Source organism: Saimiri boliviensis, chromosome 16 (genome assembly GCF_048565385.1).
Source record: "Saimiri boliviensis isolate mSaiBol1 chromosome 16, mSaiBol1.pri, whole genome shotgun sequence".
In the NCBI taxonomy this organism is placed as follows: domain Eukaryota; kingdom Metazoa; phylum Chordata; class Mammalia; order Primates; family Cebidae; genus Saimiri; species Saimiri boliviensis.
The window spans coordinates 64,633,497-64,660,345 of NC_133464.1; the positions used below are offsets into that span (position 1 = coordinate 64,633,497).

The 26,849-nt window shown below is 43.1% G+C and overlaps 1 long non-coding RNA gene across 1 annotated transcript; it reads right to left on the reverse strand.

Moving 5' to 3' along the window:
• Positions 1-5,547: 5,547 nt before the first annotated feature.
• LOC141581561 (uncharacterized) lies at positions 5,548-11,333 on the reverse strand. Its single transcript, XR_012514256.1, has 3 exons — positions 11,183-11,333; positions 10,371-10,461; positions 5,548-6,003 (listed from the first exon to the last, which is right to left on the reverse strand). It is a non-coding gene; the product is annotated as an uncharacterized LOC141581561 (long non-coding RNA).
• Positions 11,334-26,849: the final 15,516 nt, after the last annotated feature.

Below are 26,849 nucleotides of genomic sequence, written 5' to 3' on the forward strand. Positions count from 1 at the left end.
TGCGGTGAGCCGAGATCGCGCCATTGCACTCCAGCCTGGGTAACAAGAGCGAAACTCTGTCTCAAAAAAAAAAAAACAAAAAAAACAAAAAAAACAAAACCACAAAAAACAAAAAGAGAAGGAAAAGTGGAGATTGAAAAAGGATTATATAGAATAAAGAATAAAACAACTTATTGAGCACCTCTTCCTCATACACTGTTGAACAAAGAGCAAGCCTCTCCAGTCTGTCCTTTTCAAACCCTTTCTAGCTTGAAGAGGTTTGTTTATAGAACCATGAGAGAAAACGAGGGCGCAGCCTCTGTGAACCAGATTCACAGATTTACTGAGGAGACCCTCAGGGTGATAGATATTACAGCCAGATCCCTCACCTTCCTAAGCACCTATTATAGGCCAGATGCTCGGCTAGTTGTTTTCTGTATTATCCCATTTAATCCTTAGAACAATGTGCCAGGTAGATATTACTTTTCCTTAATATAGCTCTATATGTCATTAAACATATCAACATCCAGGGTCTGAGACCATATACCAGTATGGGGCTCACAGAGCATAAGACGCAGAGGTCAGTGCCCCAAAAAAGGTAACACCAAAATTTTGTACTCCTTCAAATGATTAACTAGTCAAATTATTATCAAAATTTGTAAGGCATGAATGCAGTTCTGGGAGGGAGGACCCAAGCACTCTGCTGGCTGCAAGTTTTCCAAAAAGTCTAGTAGTGCTTAGGGCAACTTGAAACTCCACCTTTATCTAGGGCTTAGATTCTAGGTCAGACCTCAAGACCACCCAACCTTCTTTACTGCTTTTTTTTTTTTTTTTTTTTTTTTTTTTTGACAGAGTCTTGCTCTGTCACTCAGGCTGGAGTGTTCAATGACACGATTACAGCTCACTGCAGCCTCGACCTTTCGGGCTCAAGCTATCTTCCCACCTCAATCTTCCAAGTGGCTGGGACTACAGGTGCACACCACCACATCCATCTATTTTTTTGTAGAGACAGAGTTTCACCATGTTGCCCAGGTGGACACGGCCTGAGCTCCTGGGTTCAAGCAATCCACCCACCTAAGCCTCCCTAAGTGCTGGGATTACAGGCATGAGCCACTGTGCCTGGCCCCAACCTGCTTAATAGGCAGGACTACATTCTTTTTTATGGGTCTTCTAGACTAGCTGCAGCAGGAACGAACCCCAAACACCACACCCACCACCAAACGTGCTTCAATCTTAAATGAGTGTTCTCACCCTCTGGTTCCTGTACAAGTTGCATTAGAATTCCCTGGGGAAAACGTGTTTTAAAATGTTGACACCTGAGCCCCAATCCAGGCAAACAGAATTAGACTTTCTGGAGGTGAGTCTGGAAATTGACATTTTTAGCAAGCTCCCAGAGTGTTTCTTAGGCACACAAAAATCTGAGAATCGTTCTAAACGATAGCATTCTAATCGATAGAATTCTAATTGATATTTTTCTAATCAATATAGTTCATTAGAACTGGGCCAGTTTCCAAGGTCTGAGGCATGTGAAAAAGTTTACCAGAAAGTCTTACAGCTAGAATTCCCTCATGCCTTGTTAATTCAGAACACCACAGTTCTATCAGGTAGCTATTGGGAGTATAAGCAGCAAAGCCATTAGGCGAGATGTTACAAGTGAGTTGAGGGAATTAGAATGACTTTAACAGATAGCTGAATTCACTTTCAGATTTTGTCCTTGGCCATCACACACAGGCCTGGTCTCTCCAAGCCAGAGATTTTCTTTGTTCACACTCACTCAAACTTTCTAGCAAGAGAAAGTATTATCTCCAGGAGAGTTCATACAGGCAAAAAATGTTACCACTAAGTCTTTCTTAATAAGCCAGACTCATTACCTATTGGTTACGAACATAAACACTGCCATTCAAAAATTATAAATGAATACGGTGTTGTGATAATTCATTCAGTTTGCCTGACATTAGTGATGTAGTAGTTAAATAAGTTTGCTTCAATATCACACCAAGGCTATAAAACTCCTTCTCTGAATTCTCCCTGCCTTTTCCTTCAACAGTTCTCTCCTTCAGAGCATGCCCAAATTACTGGGAGATTCCTTGTTTCCCTAGTTATACACAAACAAAACTGAATACTTCCTAAAATAATAGTTTCCATATTGTTTATTATAGAGAGAGCACATGAGCTTTGGAGTCACACTTTTTACTTTTTCTTTCTTTTTTTTTTTGAGATGGAGTCTTGCTCTGTCACCCGGGCTGGAGTGTAGTGGCATGATCTTGGCTCACTGCAGCCTCTCTCTGCCTCCTGGGTTCAACTGATTTTGCTGCCTCAGCCTCTGAAGTAGCTGGAACTACAGGCAAGCACCACCAGGCACAGCTAACTTTTGTATTTTTAGTAGAGATGCAGTTTTACCATGTTGGCCAAGCTGGTCTTGAACTCCTGACCACAGGGGATCCCCCGACCGCAGCCTCCCAAAGCGTTGGGATTACAAGCGTGAGCCACTGCACCTGGCCAGTCAAATATATTTCCAAGTGATACCTCTGCTGTGTAACAGCCTAATTATGTTAATCTCTCTATACCTGTTTCCTTGCTTATGTAATGGAATTATACTCACCTTGTAGAGTTATTATGTGACTAAATGAGAAAATATATTAAAATAATTTTACATTATGATGTGGAAATTTATTTGGTAACTGCATTAATTATATTGGGTCAAATAATTGAAAGGAAACACAAAAGTTTATTATAGGCAGCAGTATACTGGTAAATGTTTAACAACTGGGTACCCTAAACTCCCCTACCCCTAGGAAAGCCCTGATTTGTAGTGTTTGCCAATTTCTGTGTTGGAAGTACTTCTACAATAGCTGATTTCAAGCTTCCAAAGAGAGATCACTGAAGGCAAGGCTGGAAGAGATGCACTGTGCATTGTATAGTATATAAACTGTATAGGCTGGGCACAGTGGCTCATACCTGTAATCCCAGCACTTTGGGAGGCCAAGGCAGGTGGATCACTTGAATCCAGGAGTTAAAGACCAGCCTTGCCAACATGGAGAAACCCCGTCTCTACTAAAAATATGAAAATTAGCCGGGCACGGTGGCTCAAGCCTGTAATCCCAGCACTTTGGGAGGCTGAGGCAGGTGGATCACGAGGTCAAGAGGTCGAGACCATCCTGGTCAACATGGTGAAACCCCGTCTCTACTAAAAATACAAAAAATTAGCTGGGCATCGTGGTGCATGCCTGTAATCCCAGCTACTCAGGAGGCTGAGGCAGGAGAATTGTCTGAACCCAGGAGGCAGAGGTTTCGGTGAGCCGAGATCGTGCCATTGCACTCCAGCCTGGGTAACAAGAGCGAAACTCCGTCTCAAAAAAAATATATATATATATGAAAATTAGCTGGGGTGGTAGTACACATCTGTAATCCCAGCTACTGAGGAGGCTGAGGCATGAGAATCACTTGCACCCAGGAGGTGGAGGTTGCAGTGAGCCAAGATCATACCACTGCACTCCAGCTTGGGTGACAGAGTGAGACTAAGTCTCATAAAAATGATAATAAATAAATAAACTGTATACTATTGTAATACATTATATAGTATTTTCACTAGACAGATACATTAAAACTTTAGGAGTATGGATAATAATAAAATACAGAAAAAGAATTAGGAAGTGGTGAGTATTAAGTTTTTGTTACCTTTAGGTTTAATATTATTTATTTCTTCAGAAGTGTTTTAGGAAAAGGAAGTAGCATCTGCAAACCCTGAGGAGGGAAGCCCCTGGTATGTTGGTATTTGTGAGAGAGAGAGGATGCCAGTGGGCAGGCCATCGTGAAACTGAGGCAATGTCACTGGCTGAAGAGGTCTTGAAGACCTTGTTCAAAGCAAATGTAAACTGGAAGGATAATTTAAGCTTGAATATAAAATAATTGTATTTTCATTTTCAAAAGATCCCTGTAGTTGCTGTGGAAAAAAATGGATTGGAGGAGACCAGAATGAAAAACAAGAGGTTGGTTGAGACCCTATTTTACTAGTCCAGATGGGAAAGGATAGTGGTTTCAATTAGGAAAGTGTTAGTGAAGATGAAAAGAAATGGATCCATTTGAAACGTATCAGAGATAGATTTAGGAGGCCAAATTGACAAGGCTTTGTAATTCTTTGCTGTATAGCAAAATAGGAACAGGACCATCTACCAAGTGATAACTCAGAATGAGAAAATGAAACAAAACATACACGCACAATATTGCTCCTTCTGGGAGATCAGATAAGACTCTGCATGTATTTTGCCTGATGGATGACATGATTCTGTTGAATTGCTTCTGTTCAGTGCCTTATGTCTAATGTGACATATGGCTGCTGTGGCCTGCAAGAAGCCTTCACTCTCAGTAAATAACTTTAATTGCTCATTAGGTATTGCTGTGGGAATAAAGTGTTAAATAAAGCATGAGAAAATTTAATTTATCATTACTGTAATGAAATCCAATTTACTTGCATATGTAATTTAACAAAACATTTATATCATATTTTATATGTTAAATAAAATTATAGTTAGGAAACAGCACTGAAATACTTGATCAAAGTGCCCAAATAAAAATCACAAATAAGAATACACCCTAAAATACCATATTAAACAGATGGATCTCACTAATGTTCAGATTTCAAAGCCAGAGAAGCCATGTGTGCTGAATATCAATGAGCAATTGTGTTCACATTCCACTAAGAGCAAAAGCTAGGGGCTTCCTTTTCGATAGATCAGACTTTCTACCCAAATACACAACTGTCGGGGGAGGATAGTTTTCACATCGGGGGTAGGTGAAAATATTAGATAAATATCAATGGGTGGAGCCAAAGAATGTTCAGTTCAAGGACCCTTTCTATAGGTGCCTCAGGCTGTACATCAGAATTGCCCTGGAGGTGGGAAAGACATGCCTGTGTATCTTGAGGATATTGAGGGGTCCCCCTCTGATCTCAGCACATGGTTGTAGGAGGGCAGGCCAGAGTGTGAACAAGGAGGAAGTGAGTTGGTTGGAATTGTAATAGCATTGACCAAGTCCTAACTACAAAGCCTTCTCTATTGCTTATCTAAAACAATCCTATGAAGTAGACCTGTGAACTTCACCTGAGTAAACTGAGGCTCTGAGGTGTTTAACATGCCCAAAGTCATCCAAAACCTTGAGAGTAATGGGATTTGCACCCAGCCCTGTATAAGGCTCTCGACTACCCTGAGGGGAGGAGAAGGGGGCCGCACGCTCACTTACCCGTCACACGTACTGGCTCTGGGGTCCCGGGAAGAAGGTCTTAGAGCAGATGATGGTGCTCCCTTGAAGAAATGGCCCCGGGGACGGGGTGCCCACCCTCTGGTCCTTGGGTCGCACCACTGTGGGGGATGGGGCTGGGGTCTCGGTGTTGGTCTCTTTGTCCACCTGAGGAAGAAGTCACACCTTGAAGCCACCAGTGTCCAGAGCCTCAGCTACCCACCAGAGACCACTCAGCTGCCCCTCCTCTGTCCTGTCACCTCACCTTTTCCCACAGACACAACCAAATGGCTGGGACTATAGGCACACACCACCAGACCCAGCTAAGATTTATATTTTTATTAGAGACAGGGGTTTCACCATGTTGGCCAGGCTGGTCTTGAACTCCTGACCTCAAGTAATCCACCCCCCCTTGGCCTCCCAAAGTGGTGGGATTACAGGCATGAGTCACCACACCCATCCTTCCCTTGTATTTTCTAAACATGGTAGTTAGATTTCAAGGTATGATCAGATTCAGGTTGGATTTTGGTGGAGGGGAAGACTATTTAAGTGGTCTTGTGCACTTCTAGCATGAGATATATAATGTCAAGTTTTCTTTCTTTCTATGATGTTAGCAGCCATTAATGATCGTTACCTAAACCTGGTAATTCATTAGGATTGCAAAATGGTGATGTTCTAATTCTGTCATTTTTTCTTTGTAGAAACTTTCTCATCATTTTCTCTATTAAATATAGTATTAAAAGTTGATTCTGGCACAGACCTAAACAAAGGCAGTTTGAAGTTTTCATACTGTGAACATCAAATAGGTGGTCAACAAGTACCTGGATTGAAAAATACATCTTTCTTATTTTATGTTAAGGGGAAAAGAGAAAAAGAAAAAACATGCACCCTGAGCACTGGAAGAGTACCCCAAACAAATCATCACTCAATCTCCTACAATACTGATTCCCATGCTCACAATCCTCTTTATTCCTCCACCCCAAAGCCATTGTCTTTTGAGATGGCATCTCATTCTGTTGCCCAGGCTGGACTACAGGTTCCAGCAATTCTCCTGCCTAAGCTCCTGAGTAGCTGGGATTGCAGGCATGTGCTACCACTCCCAGCTAATTCAAAACCATTGTCTTTTTTGTTTTATTTTTATCCACATCTTTTGATCACCCATGAAGAAAAAGCCTTTATGGCCCATTAAAATTGAAGTCTCGAAATTCACAGTTGCTTGATTTCCTATTTGCTTTTATTCCTAGATATAATGGATTTCTACAGCATTTGCCTGTGAAGCATCCAAAAAGAAGTTATGGTCTTCTGAAATTGTTAAACTAGGAGAGTTGAGTGCCAGGTAACTGGTCTGCCTGTATATGTTTTCAACTTCGTGGACAATTAACACCTCACTGGGTGGCCACCAAGTGAAGAAAATCTGGCCTGGGTTACAAGTCTTTGTTCTGTGGCTAGTTGCCCAAGGTGGACACATCTCTCTAATGCAGGCGTCCCCAAACTACGGCCTGAGGGCCGCATGTGGCCCCCTGAGGCCATTTATCCACCCCCCCACTCGCCACACCTCAGGAAGGGGCACCTCTTTCATTGGTGGTCAGTGAGAGGAGCACAGTATGTGGCAGCCCTCCAAAGGTCTGAGGGACAGTGAACTGGCCCCCTGTGTAAAAAGTTTGGGGACACCTGCTCTAATGTCTCAGCACCAGTAAACTCAAGCTATACTTGGAAGGACAGAATTGATCAAGATGGAATGACTCCTGTGAGGAGACAGTAGTTAGTGATATTTCTGCTGCATTGCTATTTATTTTTCTGGCTTCAAGGTTCAGATTCAACCACGGCAGGGGAGAAAGTCCTTAGCAGTTTCTTATCATTTTATATTATTTTGTTCCTGTATACCCCTCATTAATAAAATAATCAGAATTTGCCCATTTCCTGAATCCAGAGAGCATTATGTGAATCATATTTTAAAAGTGATTATTAGCCGGATGTGGTGGCTCATGCCTGTAATCCAAGAATTTTGGAGGCCAAGGTGGGTGGATCACCTGAGGTCGGGAGCAAGACCAGCCCGACCAACATGGTGAAACCCCGTCTTTTGAACAACAACAACAAAAAAACTGATTATTGATCTTTTACAATTCCTTCAGGTTTCAGAGACCTTGAGCAATGAATGCTATTTTATGAAATAGATGTTAATTGCTTCCCTGGGATCAAACATCCTCTTTGTAAATCACAAATCCAATACCCACAAAGAACCCAAAGATTTATCATTAGTCTTATGAGAGTTATAATGGAGCCTTTTAAATTGAATTCTAATGCAAAATTGTTTTCAGTAGATTTGTGTTCTCCTAACGTCTTTAACATAAAATAATTACTGTAACCCTTTAGACTCAGCTTATTCATTATTTTGGTTAACTCTATGAGGCTTCCTTCCAAGAATCTCTTCCCTCTGTGATGAAAACAGCTCTCTCTCACTCTTTTGTCTACAATTTTTTTTTTTGCATAAAGCGTGTGTTGCTGATGATTTTCCAAAGTGTGCACCTAATATCCCTGATTTTCTGTATTGCTTGTGGTGGTGGATTGGCAAATGGTAGAGAGACAAATACTAGGATAAAAATTCCTCTGTATATCCAGACAGATTTAAACAATATCTTCTCGTGTGAGAAGGCAGAATAAAGTAAATATGTTGTATTTACTGTAGTACTATTTGAATTTAGGTGAACTCTATATTATTTTAATTCCACCAAGCAAAAAAAAATGAGGACAATAATAGTTATGCTGAGAGAATGCTAGAACAAGCTGCTGTTGGACCTGAGTTACTGCCTATCTTCCTGGGCAATTTCTTCTACTGCCACTGGATATGATCATTAGGTGGTTTAAAAATATGTCCCAATACATCTGACGCTCCTTTCCTGAAAATGTGAAGCCTAGTACACTCCCTCATGATGTGGGCCAGACCGCTGGTGATTCACTTCAAAGAAATAGAATGTGGTGAAAGTGATGTTATAGGATTTTCACAGCTAGGTCATAAGGATAGTTTGTGCTCACTCATGCTCTCTCTCTCTCGCTCTCTCTAAGGAGATGATCTTTTTCTGGCTATTGCACTCCAGAGTGTCTTAAGGTGGTTTTACCTGAGATTTTTTTTTTTTTTTATCAATGGGGAAATAAGTTACAGATGGGGTGATTTTTATGGTTTGGGTTGTTTTGCAAGCAGGGAATGTCTCAGTTATCTGAAGAGGAGAGGGTATTCTCTGTGGTTAGCTGGTTTCAGGGGTACAAACAGTTCTAAGTTTAACTAACCAACTGTAAACCAAAAAGTATCTGAGATAAGTTTCAGTCAATTTAGAAGTTTATTTTGCCAAGGTTAAGGACATGCCTATTGCACAACCTCAAGAGGTCCTGACAACATGTGCCCAAAGTGGTTGGGCTACATCTTAGTTTTATATATTTTAGGGAGACATAGACATCAATCAATGTGAGACAGTCAGGTGGGAGGGGGTCCCTGGCAAACTCCAACTGGCCAGCAAACTGGGGTGGAGCTACAGAAGTTCACCCCACTGTTGGCAGCTGGAAGGAGCCTGGCCCCTCCTCTTCACACACCTAGGATTCAAACTGCAAGATGGAAAGCCCACTAGAGTAACTCTGGCCTTGCGGAGAGTGCCTGTTCCCGCCTTTTTTTCCTTTTCACCCAATAAAACCCTGTTTTACTCACCCTTCAAACCACCTGTGAGCCTAAACTTTCACGGCCATGGGACAATGAACCCTGTCTTTAGCTGAACTAAGGAAAAGTCCTGCAACAAATCCATGTAAGATCTACATTGGTTTGTTCCAGAAAAGTGGGATAACTAGAAGTGGGGCTTCCAGGTCATGGGTGGATTCCAAGATTTTCTGATTGGCAATTGGTTGAAAGAGTTATTATCTAAAGACCTGGAATCAGTAGAAAGGAATTATCTGGGGCAAGGTGTGGTGGCTCATGCCTGTAATCCCAGCATTTTGGGAGGCTGAGGCAAGAGGACTGCTTCAGCCAGAAATTCTAGAGCAGCCCGGACATAAGCAAGACCTCATCTCTACAGATAAAATAATTATTAGCTACTTGGGAAGTTGAAGTAAGAGGATCCCTTGAGCCCAGGAGGCTGAGGCTGCAATGAGCTATGATCTTGCTGCTACCCACTCAAAAAAAAAGATAAGAGGTTGTGGAGACCAAAATTTTCTCTTTTTTTGAGATGGAGTCTTGCTTTGTCACCCTGGCTGGAATATAGTGGCCCAATCTTGGCTCACTGCAACCTCCACCTCCCGGGTTCAAGCAATTCTCCTGCCACAGCCTCCTGAGTAACTAGGCTGCTTGAATGTCAGTATAGCGGTCAGAAGGATCACTCCTCTAGAATGAGTGAGAAGACATGGACAAACACAGACGCTTTCCCTTTTGCTTGAACCCACTGAAAACCTGCTCCAACATGGTCCTCTAACTTCGGTGTTTTTTTTTTGTCATTATTGTGTAAACCAAAAATAAAAGTCTATGCCTCTCAGGCTACTGATGCCTGCACCCTGCCTCAGCCAAAGGCACTCCAAAGTAAACCTAAAAATCTAGTTCAGGTCATGTTTGGAAGGGGGTTGTCTGACATCCCTTATTTTACCCTCCTCCCTTTGAAATTCAGGCATAGCTGAGCAGCTTCAGCATTACAATGGAAATCTTAAGACTGAAGAAACAGACGCCAAATTCTAGCCTAACTTTAGTATAACATCACATGACAGCAGGCCCTGAAAGAAATCAAAATATTTTACTCCAAAATGTATTTTTCTTTTACATATTTTGAAGTGACCCTGCAAAGCTGCCTCTTGTGGGGAAAATCTACATTTGGTTAAAAAAAAAAAATCCCTTTTGCTTTCCAAGTCTTTTCCCTGATCTATGAGAGAATTTACTAAGAGTTTGGCACTTTCTCAGCTCTGATAAGAACTCTGAGGTTTGCTACAGGGAGGCTTCATCTGAATGATAAAACCTTGGTCCTTGGTCTAGGACTGATTGGGGTGGCTGATGCCTGTAATCCCAGCATTTTGGGAGGCTGAGGTGGGTGGATCATTTGAGATCAGGAGTTCAGGACCAGCCTAGCCAATATGAGGAAACCCCATCTCTAATAAAAATACAAAAATTAGCTGGGTGTAGTGGCACGTGCCTGTAATCTCATGTACTTGGGTGGCTGAGAGATAAGAATCTCTTGAACCCAGGAGGCAGAGTGAGCTAAGATCATGCCACTGCACTCCAGCCTAGGCAACAGAGCAAGACTCTATCTCAAAAAAAAAAAAAAAAAAAAAAAAAAAAATCTCCTTTTAACCATACCCCTTTGATAGAGGTAGCAGGCAGAGAAATTCTAGGCAGGCAGAATTGGGTCCCTGCCAAAACCCTACCTTTGAACCAAGAACCCTGAAACCTGCCTCTGAAGTGAGAACTTCTATCCCCGTTTGCCAGCTCTCTTCCAATTGGTTCTTTCTGAATAATGTCTTTTAACTGATCGAATGTTCCCTTTTCCAAAACTAACTATGGCTCACCCCATGCCCCTATCCTGTGCCTATAAAGACCCCAAACTCAGTTGGTACAGGGAGAAAAGTGGCTTGACTGGAGAGAGATGACTTGCCTTCAGAGCAATGGCTGGGCTTCAGAGAAGTGATTACTTAACTTCAGAGACAGCTTGACTACAAGGAAGAGCCGGCTGGAGACAGCTGGATTTCAGGGGAAGCTTTCCTGCCTGTCCTGTCTCTGGCTCCCCTCTCCGCTGACAGCCATTTCCCATCACCTAATATAATTCTCCACCTTCACCATCCTTCAAGTGTCCGGGCAACCTCATTCTTCTTGGATGCCAGACAAGAGTTTGGGACCCACTGAGTGAGGGTACCCAAAAAAGGCTGTCACACTGACCCTTCACACTCACTGGCAGAGGGCAGCCACCCCACATGACAAAGCAAGGGGCTCACTGAGCTGATCACACACTGCTGTCCACAGACGGCAGAGTTAAAAGAGCATTGTAACACGTCCTCTGGAGCTTCAGGGGTCACAGGCACCCCCACCTGGGCACGGCTGCGGGGCCTACACGAAGCCTGCTCCTGCCAGCACCCAAAGCAGCAATCCAGGTGCTGCACTTTCTCACTCACGTTCTCCCTGCTGCAAGGGGTTGAGCGTGGCAGGCCGAGTAAACAGGGCATCCCTGTTGCAAGTCCAACGAAGGGGTTAAGAAAAATCCTGCATCACCTTGGCAACTGGATAAGTCAGTTCATTTAGTTTACAGTCTCCACATACTCATTTGTGATGCAACAAGGGCTGATTGTAACATAATCCTAGTTTAAACTCTAAGTTTAATGAGTAAAACAAAATACACAACTGGTATAGCCAGTTACGTATATTAACATGGAAATACTTATGAGAAATTTGAGCCAGGCGTGCTGGCTCATGCCTGTAATCCCAGCACTTTAGGAGACCCAAGTGGGTGGATCATCTGAGGTCAGGAGTTCGAGACCAGCCTTGCCAACATGGTGAAACTCTGTTTCTAACAAAAATATAAAAATTGGCCAGGCGCCGTGGCTCACGCCTGTAATCCCAGCACTTTGGGAAGCCAAGGCGGGTGGATCACGAGGTCAAGAGATCGAGACCATCCTGGTCAACATGGTGAAACCCCGTCTCTACTAAAAATACAAAAAATTAGCTGGGCATGGTGGCGGGTGCCGGTAATCCCAGCTACTCAGGAGGTTGAGGCAGAAGAATTGCCTGAACCCAGGAGGCGGAGGTTGTGGTGAGCCGAGATCGCGCCATTGCACTCCAGCCTGGGTAACAAGAGCGAAACTCCGTCTCAAAAAAAAAAAAAATATATATATATATATATATATATATATATAAATTAGCTGGGCATAGTGGCACACGCCTATAGTCCCAGCTACTTGGGAGACTGAGGCAGGAAAACTGCTTGAACCTGGAAGATGGAGGTTGCAGTGAGCTAATGCCACTGCACTCCAGCCTGAGCAACAAAGCGAGACTCCATCTCATCATCATCATCATCATAATAAGATGTTTGAAATGTGCAATTTAGAAACTTGCTATTCAAAGTGTGGTGCCTGTGGCCAAGCCTGGTGGCTCACATCTGTAATCTAAGAACTTTGGGAGGCTGAGGTGGGAGGATAACTTGAACCCAGAAGTTCAACACCAGCCTTGGCAACATGGCTAGACCCTGTCTCTACAAAAAATTAAAAAAATTAGCCAGGCATAGTGGCACATGCCTGCAGTCCCAGCTTCTTTGAAGGCTGAGGTGGGAGGATCCTTGAGCCTAGGAAGTCAAGGCTGTAGTGAGTCATGATGGTATGACTGCATTTCAGCCTGGACAACAAGCAAGACCCTGTCTCAAAAAAAAAAAAAAAAAAAAAAAAAAAACAACACACCAAAAAACCCCAAAACAAAGTGTAGTCACAGGACAAGCAATATTAAATTATCTCAGTGCTTTATCAGAAATGTAGAATTTAGCCTGGAGCAGTGGCTCACACCTGTAATCCCAGCACTTTGGGAGGCCGAAGTGTGGGGATCATGAGGTCAAGGGTTCGAGACCAACCTGGCCAATATGGTGAAACCCTGTCTCTACCAAAAATACAAAAAAATTAGCTGGATGTGGTGGCCTGCGCCTGTAGTCCCAGCTACTTGGGAGGCTGAGGCAGAAGAATAACTTGAACTCAGGAAGCAAAGGTTGCAGTGAGCCAAGATCACGCTACTGCACTCCAGCCTGGGCAAGAGTGAGACTCTGTCTCAAAAAAAAAAAAGAAAGAAAGAAAGAAAAGAAATGTAGAATTTAGAGGCCCGTCTCTGACCTACTGAAGCAGAATTTGCATTTTAACAACATCCCCAGGTGATTCCTGTGCACATGAAAGTCTGGGAAGCCTGGTTTAAAATTCTGGCTCCCCCAGTTTCCTGCGAAACTCGGTACATCTTTCATTTTTGTGACTCCAGATTTCCCATCTGTGAAATGGGAAAGAGTGATGCTTCACTCATTTACACATTCAGTAACTACTGATTGAATATTCATTGCTCTGGGGATAGAACAGTGAACAAGACAAATAATTTTTCAGTCCTCTTCCAGCTCTAAAGTGTTACAGATCTTTAATCTGATTCCTTGATAGAATTATTTTCCCCTAGCCTTTCACCCCCTGCCCCACCTCCTGATCTCATGAGAGTAGTTGCAGCATCACACAATTTTGCATAAGAAGAGAGGTGCCAGAGAAAAAAGGGAAAAACAACTCCCTCAGGATCAGAAACCTACTTAAAATTGGAGTAAGAGAATGAGCACATACATTAAACGCCCACCGCTGCTGCCAGCTTGCTGCAAATCCCCTCCATAAGGAGTCTAAGGTTCCCTGACTTGACTTTCAAAATTGCCCCACAAATCAAGGGAAATTTCACAGTATTTTACAAACAGCGTGATTCTGACAGTATGTCAGGCATCTACTGTGGTGTCTTCCTAGTTGTATCTCTAAAAACAAACCCACAGGGCATGCTAGACAAAGTGGCAGAGGAGGTTCAGCTGTAATTATAAAGCCCAAACTGGCTGATAGTTGCAACCAACCATGGGACCTGAAACCTTTTTAGTTCCGTTAATAGGCCATTAGGCGAAACAAAAGAGAATGGGGAGGAGAATAAAAAGAAAATGGAAGCTAAAGCAAAAAAGAGAGAAAGACCAGGAATCCCTTCAGGACTAAACTCCATTCCCACTCAGTGGTGTCAGATACCTTGGGCCTTTGGTCTCGTGCCTCCATTTAGCAGCCAGTAAAGGAAAAGCCACAGCTATTATTTTAAAATGTCATTCCTTTCCCTTCAAAGGTTAGATTTTCAAAGCGACTCTTTTCAAAAGCTTAAGGAAAAATTGATTTGTAAGACAAGACACTTGATTTTACACAATTGCTCCTTTATTGACCCTTGAAAATAGTATGACCCTTCTTTATGTATATGAGAAACGGCGCTATTCTGCCAGTAACATCTCTAGTCCTCGATATTTGCAGAAACGCGATGAAACAACATGGTTTAGATTATTTGTTGGTAGAGAAATTTTGTTAATTAATTATACCACTGTGTATACGTAATTTTCAGTCTTAATGAGTGCCCCACACATATTAATATCAAAAACATATCAATAAATATTTGTTAAATTAATAAATAAAATAGTGTTCTGAAAGGCGAAAGAAAATACAATTTAGACCCACAACTGTCAAGGGCTCAGCAGTTGGTTATATGACCAGTCATGACCTGCTCCTTCAGCAAGGCTGTTTTAACGAAGAAAAAAAAAAGCCATTGATTTATACCCGTTAGTTCTAGTTTGACCCCAAGACTGCTCAGTATTATGGTTTTTTAGGAGGCAAGCTCATTAAAAATCAATGTGGGTTGAGGCAAACACATCACAGTCAAATGGCTATGTGACTGCAAAATCCTCCTGAGCCAAACATTCACCTAATGAGCTCGGTTTGTGAGTTTTGAATTCTAATGAAGAAGAGGCAGCGTCTGAAGCCCTAAAAAGTATGTGTGTATGTGTGTGTGTGTGCGCACGCGCGTAGGCAACGGCTTCTGAAGCACACTTTATAAAAGTATGTGCTTTAAAGAAGCCAGCTGAATGTTTTATGTTCACTGTGTGCTCATTAGTAACTGCTCTCATTTCTGTTGTTTACTTCTTTTTTTTTTTTTTTAAAGAAATCATAAGGATGCAATTAAAATCTCAGTGACTGGTGCTTTCTGCTAGAGATAAACAGTACCTGACCCCATGTGATCTGCTGCATGAATAGATCAGGATTTCATCTTCTAGCAACTCGATTTTGGATGGTTGCTAAGGAGACTATTGGCATCTCTGTGTCCTAGGTGCCCCATTGCTTGGAGAGAATTACAGCAGCTTTTGCCTGTTATTTTCCCAGAGAGAAAACCTGAAAACTCATTAGGGCAGTCGACATTTTTAAATTTCACTGGTCTCTTTAATGTTTTGAGTGTTTCTGGCCTTGGAGTATAACTGGTGAGCATGTTGGCGTCTACATGCTTACGGTTTCAGAAATGACAGTGCAGCTTTGTTACGGGGAAAGAGGCGTAAGTCGTCAGCTTCTGCGTATCAAATTCTATGACCTAGCTCGTGGCAGGGGCCTGTATTTGTTTCTTTCTTTTGTTTTGTCAGAGTCAGGAGACGAAGATTAAATCCCAGCTTTCTTTTTCCTTTACTTTTCTTCTTCTTTCTTATTTATTTATTTATTTATTTTTGAGTCAGAGTCTCACTCTGTCACCCAGGCTGGAATGCGGTGGGGCAATCTCAGCTAACCACAACCTCCTGGGTTTAAGCGATTCTCCTGCCTCAGCCTCCTGAGTAGCTGGGATTACAAGCAGGTGCCACCATACCCAGCTAATTTTTGTATTTTTGGTAGAGGTGGGGTTTCACCATGTTGGCCAGGCTGGTCTTGAATTCCTGGCCTCAAGTGATCCACCTGCCCCAGTCTACCAAAAAGCTGAGATTACAGGCTTTAGCCACCCCAAGCAGTCCCAGTCTTTTTTCTAATAAGCTATATATGGCCCTGGGCAAATATCCTCTTGACACTCAGTTTTCTTATCCTAAAAGCAGAAAAATAGTTAATGCCTCCCAGTGTTGTTTGCGAGGATTAAAGATGATAGTGAGAACATATCAGAAGCTACTCATAAATTACAAAGCAGCTGTCAGTTACGGTCCTAAGTGTGGTTCCCCTAGGCCACAGACTTTCAGGAATTTAGCCTTCAGCATGTTTATTAAGGAGTCCTAGGATGAGTGCTTCTGGAAGGAAAAAGAAGGAAGCAGGATAAGTAGAGGGAGAAGCTGAAAGGCGAATAAATGCAGGCCCAACAACAGACTCGGCTAACCCTACTGGTGAGCTCTGAAGCTAGGATAGCCCTTCAGGTTGTCTTGAACAGAACAAACCCTTTTCTCTCCCCAGCAACCCTACTCCCATTCATATGTTGAAGTCCTAATCCCCAATATAATGGAATTTGAAGATGGGATCTTTGGGAGGTAATTAGGTTTCGATGAGGTCTGACAGTGAAACCTCCCTGATGGGATTGGTGTCCTTACAGAAGGGGAAGAGGCCAGAGCGCTCTCTCTTTCCACGAAGTGAAGTCACAGTGATGAGAAGGCAGCTATCCGCACACCAGGAAGACAGCCTTCACCAAGACCCCAACCATGCTGGCACTCTGATCTTGGACTTGCACTTTGTTAAAAACCTGTTGCCAAGCTAGTGCACACCTGTGCAGATTGTCTCCGACACCCACCCTGCCAGCTTTACTTTGCGCCTTCCCTTGCTTTATGGAGGTATAATCTATTTTCTAGAAAAATCGAAAGGGGAGAGGCTCTGAATCGGGGCTACGGGGCTCTTGAGAGGGCAGGAGTGAAGATCCAGACTGAAAGGAAGGGGTTTGCCTGTGGAGCAGTGGCCCGCTAGGGGGATGGCTCAGCTCCTCGCCGGCCAGCAGCCAGGTTCCCTTCCTGAAAAAAGAGAACATCCCCAGAGAAGAGACTTCCTAATACTGGTCATCACTGTCATTTTTATAAGTCTTAAGAGTTGATGAGGCCGGGCGCGGTGGCTCAAGCCTGTAATCCCAGCACTTTGGGAGGCCGAGGTGGGTGGATCACGAGGTCGAGAGATCAAGACCATCCTGGTCAACATGGTGAAACCCCGTCTCTACTAAAAATACAAAAAACTAGCTGGGCATGGTGGCACGTCCCTGTAATCCCAGCTACTTAGGAGGCTGAGGCAGGAGAATTGCCTGAACCTGGGAGGCGGAGGTTGCGGTGAGCTGAGATCGCACCATTGCACTCCAGCCTGGGTAACAAGAGTGAAACTCCTTCTCAAAAAAAAAAAAAAAAAAAGAAAGAAAAGAAAAAGAAAAGTTGTCATTTTAGTGAAACAACTTGACCAAGATTTTAGCAAGCCAAATCAGGTCCCAGTTGCAAAATAGGCTGTTTAGGATGTGCTGAAGAAAAGGTGTTGAGCACAAATGCTCTGAGGAAAAAAGACTACAGTTGAAGAAATTAAACGCTTTCTGTCTGGTCAGGGCCAATCACTGTAAATTTCCTGATGTACCAGGCTGTAATAAAGACCTAACTGATTGGGTGATAGACTGAGAGAGTCCCCCTGTCAGGGCCTCTCAAGCATCCTGTCCTCAGTCCTGAGATGTCAGTGCTCAACCTGAATCCACAACTCTGGCCTGACTGAAAAAAAAACACTCCTTCTCTGGGTTGAATAATTAAAACTGACCCTTAGGAAGAAATAAAAATTAAAAACATGGGGTAGATATGGAGAAGGATAAATAAACGTAGATGAAGGCCAGGCACAGGGGCTTACACCTGTAATCCCGGCACTTTGGGAGGCCAAGCTGGGCAGATCACTTGAGTCTGGAGTTCAAGACCAGCCTGGGCAACATGGCCAAACCCCAACTCTATCGAAAACACAAAAATTAGCTGGGCGTAGTGGCATGTGCCTGAAATCCCAGCTAACTTGGGAGGCTGAGACAGGAGAATCGCTTGAACCCAGGAGGTGGAGGTTGTAGTGAGCCGAGATTGTGCCACTGCACTCCAGCCTGGGTGACAGAGTGAGACTTCGTCTGGAAAAAAAAAAAAATTAAATCATAGTATTAATACTTTGTCATCTGTTTATTATGATTATTCTTTTTATTTATTTATTTTTTCTTTGATAGGGAATTTTGCTCTTGTTGCCCCGACTGGAGTGCAGTGGTGTGATCTCAGTTCACTACAACCTCCACCTCCTGGGTTCAAGCAATTCTCCTGCCTCAGCCTCCCGAGTTAGCTGGGATTACAGGCGCCTGCCACCACACCCAGCTAATTTTTGTATTTTTAATATAGACGGGGTTTCACCATGTTGGTCAGGCTGGTCTTGAATTCCTGACTTCAGGCGATCTGCCTGCCTTGGCCTCCCAAAGTTCTAGAATTACAGGCGTGAGTCACCACGCCTGGCCTCTGATTAGTTTTATAATCATTGAAATATATAAATATTTTGCTTGCTTTCAAAGTAATTACTACACTTAAAGAACTCTAAGATATTAGAATTGCAAAAATTTAATTGACAATTTGCAATTCGTGTTTGCTTGGAGACAACTCATTTGTAAAATTATATGACTTTGATTGGTGTGTAAGTATTTTGTAAATAAAGGAACACTAGGCCGGGCGCGGTGGCTCAAGCCTGTAATCCCAGCACTTTGGGAGGCCGAGGCGGGTGGATCACGAGGTCAAGAGATCGAGACCATCCCAGTCAACATAGTGAAACCCCGTCTCTACTAAAAATACAAAAAATTAGCTGGGCATGGTGGCACGTGCCTGTAATCCCAGCTACTCAGGAGGCTGAGACAGGAGAATTGCCTGAACTCAGGAGGAACACTAATTGTTTAAATATTAATAAATTCATGATAGGCAAAGTACAAGTAGCAGTGAATATTCCTCTCCAAGAGGAAGATAACCAGACAGTTCAATAAAATGAGACTTTGAATAAACTTGCACACACAGACTACCCAATCACTTTTTTTTTTTTTTTTTGAGACTGAGTTTCACTCTTGTTACCCAGGCTGGAGTGCAATGGCGCGATCTCGGCTCACCGCAACCTCCGCCTCCTGAGTTCAGGCAATTCTCCTGCCTCAACCTCCTGAGTAGCTGGGATTACAGGCACACGCCACCATGCCCAGCTAATGTTTTGTGTTTTTAGTAGAGATGGGGTTTCACCATGTTGACCAGGATGGTCTGGATCTCTTGACCTTGTGATCCACCCGCCTTGGCCTCCCAAAGTGCTGGGATTACAGGCTTGAGCCACCGCACCCGGCCACTTTTTTTTTTTTTTTGAGACGGAGTCTTGATCTGTCGCTGATGCTAGAGTGCAGTGATACAATTTCAGCCCACTACAACCTCCGCCTCCTAGGTTGAAGGAATTCTCCTGCCTCAGCCTCCTAAATACCTGGCACTACAGGGATATGCCCACTTGCCTGGCTAATTTTTGCATTTTAGTAGAGACAGGGTCTCTATGGACTGTACTGGCCAGGGTGGTCTCAAACTCCTGGCCTACGTGGTCTGCCCACCTCAGCCTCCCAAAGCGATAGTATTACAGGTGTGAGCCACTGCTCCCAGCCCCAATCAACTTTTTTTTACAGCTTTACTGAAGTATAAGTAATGTGCAATAGGTTGCACACATTTAAGTTGTATAACTTAATTAGTTTTTGCATATTTTAACACTTGTAAAACCAGTGCCACTATCAAGATAATGAACATTTTGGATTAGGCTCAAATGATTCCCCTTGTTCCTTTGTGATCCAATCTTCCTTCCTGACATCCTACCCCACAGCCCAGACAAAATCGGCCTGCTTCTGTCCCTATGCATGTATTGTATTTTCTAGAATTTTACATGAATGGAATGACACAATATGTACTCTTTTTGTCTTGCTTCTTTTAACTACTGTAATTATTTTGAGATTCATCCATGTTGTTGCATATACAACAATTCTTTCTTTCTTTCTTTTTTTCTTTATTTTTGAGTCAGGATCTCCCTCTGTTGCCCAGGCTGGAGTGCAGTGGTGCAATCATGGCTCACTGCAGCCTTGACTTCCCCAGGCTCAGGTGATCCTCCCTCCTCCTCAACCTCTCAAGTAACTAATTATTTTTTCCTTTTTGTAGAGATGGGTTTTGTCATGTTGCTCATGGTCTGGAGCTCCTGGGCTGCAACTCCTGGGCTTGAGCCACCTGCCTGCCTTGGCCTCCCAAAGTCTAGATTACAGGTATGAGCTACCACAGTCAGCCCATTCTTTTCTCTTACTGGGTAGTGTTCCATTATATGGATATGCCACAATTTATTTAACCATTCACCAGTTAATGGACACTTAGGATATTAGATATAAAGTGCTAATAACATTTATGTACAAGTATTTGGGTGAACATATTCATTCATTTCTCTTGAACACATATTTAGGATTGGAATGGCTGTGTCATAGGGTATATATATGTATAACTTTTTTTAAATTTTATTTATTTATTTATTTATTTATTTATTTTTTGAGACGGAGTTTCACTCTTGTTACCCAGGTTGGAGTGCAATGGCACGATCTTGGCTCACTACAACCTCCACCTCCTGGGTTCAAGCAATTCTCCTGCCTCAGCCTCCTGAGTAGCTGGGATTACAGGCACACACCACCATGTCCAGCTAATTTTTTGTATTTTTAGTAGAGACGGGGTTTCACCATGTTGACCAGGATGGTCTCGATCTCTTGACCTCGTGATCCACCCGCCTCGGCCTCCCAAAGTGCTGGGATTACAGGCTTGAGCCACCGCGCCCGGCTATTTTCTTTTTTTTTTAAGACGGGGTTTCACCACGTTTGTCAGGCTGGTCTTGAACTCCCAACCTCAAGTGATCTGCCCACTTTGGCCTCCAAAGTGCTTGGAATACAGGTATGAGCCACCATGCCTGGCCATGTATAACTTCTAAGAAACTGTCAAGCTGTCTTCCAAAGTGGTTGTTTCATTTTACATTCCTACCAACATAGTAAAAGAGTTTCAATTGCTCTATAGCCTTGCAACACTTGGTATGATCAGTCTGTATACTGCAAGCTATTCTAGTGGGTGTTTAATTCTATTTCATTGTGGTTTTTTTTGTTTTGTTTTGTTTTTGTTTTTTTGTTTTTGAGACGGAGTTTCGCTCTTGTTACCCAGGCTGGAGTGCAATGGCGCGATCTCGGCTCACTGCAACCTCCGCCTCCTGGGTTCAGGCAATTCTCCTGCCTCAGCCTCCTGAGTAGCTGGGATTACAGGCACGCACTACCATGCCCAGCTAATTTTTTGTATTTTTAGTAGAGACGGGGTTTCACCATGTTGACCAGGATGGTCTCGATCTCTCGACCTTGTGATCCACCCGCCTCGGCCTCCCAAAGTGCTGGGATTACAGGCTTGAGCCACCGCGCGCGGCCTTCATTGTGGTTTTAATTTGCATTTTCCTAATAACTAATGATGCTGAACATATTTTTGTGTGTGTACTTATTTGCCATGCACATATCTCTCGTGAAGTGCTTGTTCAAATATTTTGCCAAGGCCGGGCGCGGTGGCTCAAGCCTGTAATCCCAGCACTTTGGGAGGCCGAGGTGGGTGGATCACGAGGTCGAGAGATCGAGACCATCCTGGTCAACATGGTGAAAACCCGTCTCTACTAAAAATACAAAAAAATTAGCTGGGCATGGTGGCTCGTGCCTGTAATTCCAGCTACTCAGGAGGCTGAGGCAGGAGAATTGCCTGAACCCAGGAGGCGGAGGTTGCGGTGAGCCGAGATCGCGCCATTGCACTCCAGCCTGGGTAACAAGAGCGAAACTCCGTCTCAAAAAAAACAAAAAAACAAAAAAACAAAAAACAAATATTTTGCCAATTTTTTATCGGATTGTTTGTCTTGCATTATTGAGCTGTAAGAGTTCATGGTATATTTTAGATACAAATCCTTTATCTGGTATGTGTTTTTGTGACTATTATCTCTCAGCCTGTAGTTTGCATTTTCATTGTCTTAACAGTGTCTTTTGAAAAGCAAGTATTAAATTTTCATGAAGTCCAATTTATCAAAACTTTATCTTATAATTTTTGCTTTGTCTCTGTCTTCTCACTGTCTTTTTTTTTTTTTTTTTGACAGAGTCTGCTTTGTGACTCAGGCTGGAGACAGTGGCACGATCTCAGTTCACTGCAGCCTCTGCCTTCGAGATTCAAGTGATGCTTGTGCCCCAGCCTCCTGAGTAGCTGGGATAATAGGCACACACCACCATGCCCAGCTAATTTTTGTATTTTTTTAGTAAAGATGGGTTTTCACCATGTTGTCCAGGCTCGTCCCGAATTCCTGACCTCAAGTGATCCACCTGCCTTGGCCTCCCAAGTGCTGAGATTACAGGCATGAGCCACTGTGCCCAGCTGGCCTTTTTTTTTTTTTTTTTTCCTAGAGACATGGTCTGGCTCTGTCGCCCAGGCCGGAGTGCTGTGGTGTGATCACAGCTCACTACAGCCTGGAATTCCTGGGCTCCCAAGATCCTCCTGTCTCAGCCTCCTGAGTAGCTGGGATTACGGTAGCTGGAATTACAGGTGTGGGCCACCGCCTCACCCTTCTGATGGTCTTTTTTTTTTTTGAGACGGAGTTTCACTCTTGTTACCCAGGCTGGAGTGCAATGGCGCGATCTCGGCTCACTGCAACCTCCGTCTCCTGGGTTCAAGCAATTCTCCTGCCTCAGCCTCCCGAGTAGCTGGGACTACAGGCATGCACCACCACGCCCAGCTAATTTTTGTATTTTTAGTAGAGACGGGGTTTCACCATGTTGACCAGGATGGTCTTGATCTCTTGACCTCGTGATCTGCCCGCCTCGGCCTCCCAAAATGCTGGGATTACAGGCATGAGCCTTCGCGCCTGGCCCTTCTGATGGTATTTACTCCTGTTTTCTCATTTTCTTCTCCTGTGATGAGCTGAGGCATAATGGGAGGCAAATGTGTTTCTTTTACAATTTACATAATTTATTGTATTTGATTAAGTTTATTTTCAATTCAATTAAGTTTATAAGCATGAGTTTACTTTTTAAAGTTCTAATAGAGATTTATTTATATTTTGTGAGGCCAAATTTTAATTTTAAAGTACAATATCAACTCTATCTCCTCAGAATTTTTTACAAGCAAGAAAACCTCCAAAGTCACATGGAGCATGACAATCATTTATGATCCATGCATAAGAAAGGACAGAAAAAGTATAAAGAAGAGAAGAAAGTGGTGGAGAAAATGAAGTATTCAAAACACATTTTATCCTTACAGGTCCAATGAATTATGCTGTTCATTAAAAAAAATTTCTATTACCAAGGTTTAAGGGCAATATTTTCTGAAGCAATTGTATGAAGCTGCATGTGCATACTAAAATATTAGTAACAGAAGAGCAAAAATCCTCACAACGGTCTCAAGTTGGCTTCTGAAAATGTGCAGAAGCATTTTCTTTTTTTTTTTTTTTTGAGATGGAGTTTCACTCTTGTTACCCAGGCTGGAGTGCAATGGCGCGATCTCGGCTCACCGCAACCTCCACCTCCTGGGTTCAAGCAATTCTGCCTCAGCCTTCTGAGTAGCTGGGATTACAGGCACGTGCCACCATGCCCAGCTGATTTTTAGTATTTTTAGTAGAGACGGGGTTTCACCATGTTGACCAGGATGGTCTCGATCTGTTGACCTTGTGATCCACCCACCTCGGCCTCCCAAAGTGCTGGGATTACAGGCTTGAGCCACCGCACCTGGCCTGCAGAAGCATTTTCAAGTGGTTCACAGAGCTTCTATGTATGAGGTCGGTTCAATGAAATTGCATTATCACGATCTGCCTGTCTTCAAGGCCAGGAGTTGAAAAGAAGTCCTTACTTTAGTCAATTCTGATTAGAGTGGAAGTAAGCTTAATACTGCAGTGGTAACATCCCCATCAGCCAAAGACTCTATTGGCAGTGCTAGAAAAAAAGTCTCATTACTCTTCCAACTTCACAGGAAATTGACGATTTAGTAACGTTAATGTAGGCATGGTTTGCATAGTGATGACAAATGCAATCCAGAGGCTAACAACATTGTTCTTTACTAGATCAGCTTTTAAAGTAGGCCACCAAATCTATCATAATAAATTTATGACAATTATTGACACATTTTGATAAAATGCCAGCTTTATTCCTATATTTCAGATTCATTTTATGTTAGTAATACTTAGCCTTGATCTTGTCTTTGTCAAAGAATTGATTTTAGTCAAGCACGGTGATCAAACCTGTAATCCCAGCACTTTGGGAGGCCCAAGTGGGTGGATCACTTGAGATCAGGAATTCAAGACCAACCTGGCCAACATGGTGAAAGCCCGACTCTACTAAAAACAAACAAAAATTAGCTGGGTGTGGTGTCGGGCACCCGTAGTCCCAGCTGCTTGGGAAGCTAAGGCAGGAGAATAACTTGAACCTGGGAGCTAGTGGTTGCAGTGAGCTAAGATTGCACCACTGCACTCCAGCCTTGGTGACAGAGCGAGACTGTCTCAAAAAAAAGGGGGGGGAGGGGGGAGAAAAAAGAATTGATTTTAACATTAACACTTGACCACTAAGCATTCAGCCAATATCTGTACCTATTAATTCTGTTAGTTACATATTTTTTATGCATAAACATGAGTTTTTCTCTTTCCACCTCCGTTTCTTTTTTCCTTACTATTTTGTATGTGTTGGTTTGGTTAATTTTTAATTTAGTCCACAGGTTACAGGATATAAAGACAAAATTTGACTAATCTAGAAGGAGTAAAAGTCTCCCAGAGGACTCCTGGGAACTCCTGTGTCTTTGGGCTTATTATTTTAAAGAGAAAGAGAGAGCTTTTTGTTTATACAGAAGATAGTTACTCTATGCAAAACAGGTGTTTTGCGGTTCAGAAATTTAAGTATATGGCCACGCACGTTAGATCATGCCTGTAATCCCAGCACTTTGGGAGGCTGAGGTGGGTGGATCACTTGAGTCAGGAGTTGCAGACAAGCCTGACCAAGATGATGAAACCCCCTCTCTCCTAAAAATAAAAAAATTAGCTTGGCAAGATGGTGCACACCTATAATCCCAGCTACTTGGGAGGCTGAGGCCGGAGAATTGCTTGAACACAGGAGGTGGAGGTTACAGTGAGCCAAGTTCACACCACTGCACTCCAGCCTGGGTGACAAGAGTGAGATTCCATCTTAAAAAAAAAAAAGGAAAAAGAAAAAAAAATTTTTTTTTTGAGACAGAGTCTCACTCTGTTGCCCAGGCTGGAGAGCAGTGGTGTAACCTTGGCTCCCTGCAACCTCCACCTCCCAGGTTCAGCAATTCTCCTGCCTCAGTCTCCCAAATAGCTGGGATTACAGACATGTGGCACCATGCCCAGCTACTTTTTTGTACTTTTAGTAGAGATGGGGTTTGACCATGTTGGCCAGGCTGGTCTCAAACTTCTGACCTCAAGTGATCCACCCTCAGCACTCGGCCTCTGAAAGTGCTGAGATTATAGGTGTGAGCCACGACGGCCAGCCAAAATAAAAGAAATTTAAGTATAGGAAGAAGCCTCAGAGCTTGAGTAGCTACAGGTGTGAACTGTTGTAGATGCCGACTGTCTCCGTGTCTATTCCAACCACTGCTGGCATGGCTTTCCGCATGGCAAAGCCTGGAAAACTGAAACCTACATTCCTAGGGTCCTCTGCGGCTAAGGGTTAGAGGTATTTTAGGCTTCCCTGATTAGAAGAACTCACATGAAATTTTAATTTGGAATGAAAATTCTGGAGAGAGCGGCAAGCTGTGAATCATCTCTTGGCTGGCACGGATGATGGCAAAGACGGCATAGTCAGACACCAGCTGTGGTTGTGGTTTCTGCAGTCCTTAATTTCCTAGTTGTGGCAGGGATAGCAGCTCTCTTGGCAGGCCAGATTTTTAATTGTTGTGGCTTTGTTTTGTGAGTCTAGGTTTTCGCCCCTCGAGAAAGTTCTGTGAGTTCTTCAGTCCTCTCAATAAATGCCTTTATAGTTAAACTGATGAGAAAGGATTCTGTTTTCAACTTGACCAATTCAATTGGTCAATTGGTCAATTTCAACTTGACCAATTCAATTTGTAACTTGACCAATTCAATTTGTCTTGTAACATGCCAAGCCCTTTGGCTACATTAATTTAGTAATCACAAGACCAAGACATAATTACTGTTGTTTATTTCTTTAAAAAAAAAAAAAAGAAAAGAAAGAAAACGAGGTCTCACTCTGTTGCTCAGGCTGGAGTGCAGTGGTGCTATCAAGGCTCACTGCAACCTCTGCCTCCTGGGCTCAAGCAGTCCTCCCACTGCAGCCTCCAGAGTTCCTGGGACTAAGGCACACACCACGATGCTCAGCTAATTTTTAATTTTTTGTTAGGGGTAGAGATGGGGGTCTTACTATATTGCCCAAGCTGGTCTCAAACTCCTGGGCTCAGACGATCCTCCTGCCTGTTTCCCAAAGTGTTAGGGTTACAGGCATGAGCCACCATGCCCAGCTTTTACTTCTATTTTGCAGATAAGGAAACAACTTTCTGATTCTCTTCAAAAGATAGGAAGGGATGTTGGAGTGTAACTTTTTATTACAGAAACTTTCAAGAGGCCAGACGTGGTGACTCTTATCTATAATCCTAACACTTCGGAGGCTGAGGCAGGAGGATCACTTGAGCTCAGGAGGTGGAAACCAGCCTGGGCAACATAGTGAGACCTTGTCTCTACACAAAAGTTTAAAAATTAGCCAGGTATGGTGGCTCATACCTGTAGTTCCAGCTACTCCAGGGGCCGAAGTGGAAGACAGTACAGTAACAAAAATCACTAAGTTGGCATTGACGTCATACTATCTTCTAATCTATAGACTTTATATTTTGCCAGTGATGTCCTTTGTAGCAAAAATGTTTAATTTTTTTTTTCATGCCAGGATGTAATCCAGACTTGTCCATTGTATTGTCACGCCAATTTAGTCTCCATCAATTGAAACACTTCCTCGTCTCAGTTTTCCATGACCTTATCATTTTGAAGTATAAAAGCCAGTTATTTTAGCTTGTAGAATGTCTCTTAATCTGGCTTTGTCTAGTGTTTTCTGAGTATAGAGTTTTATA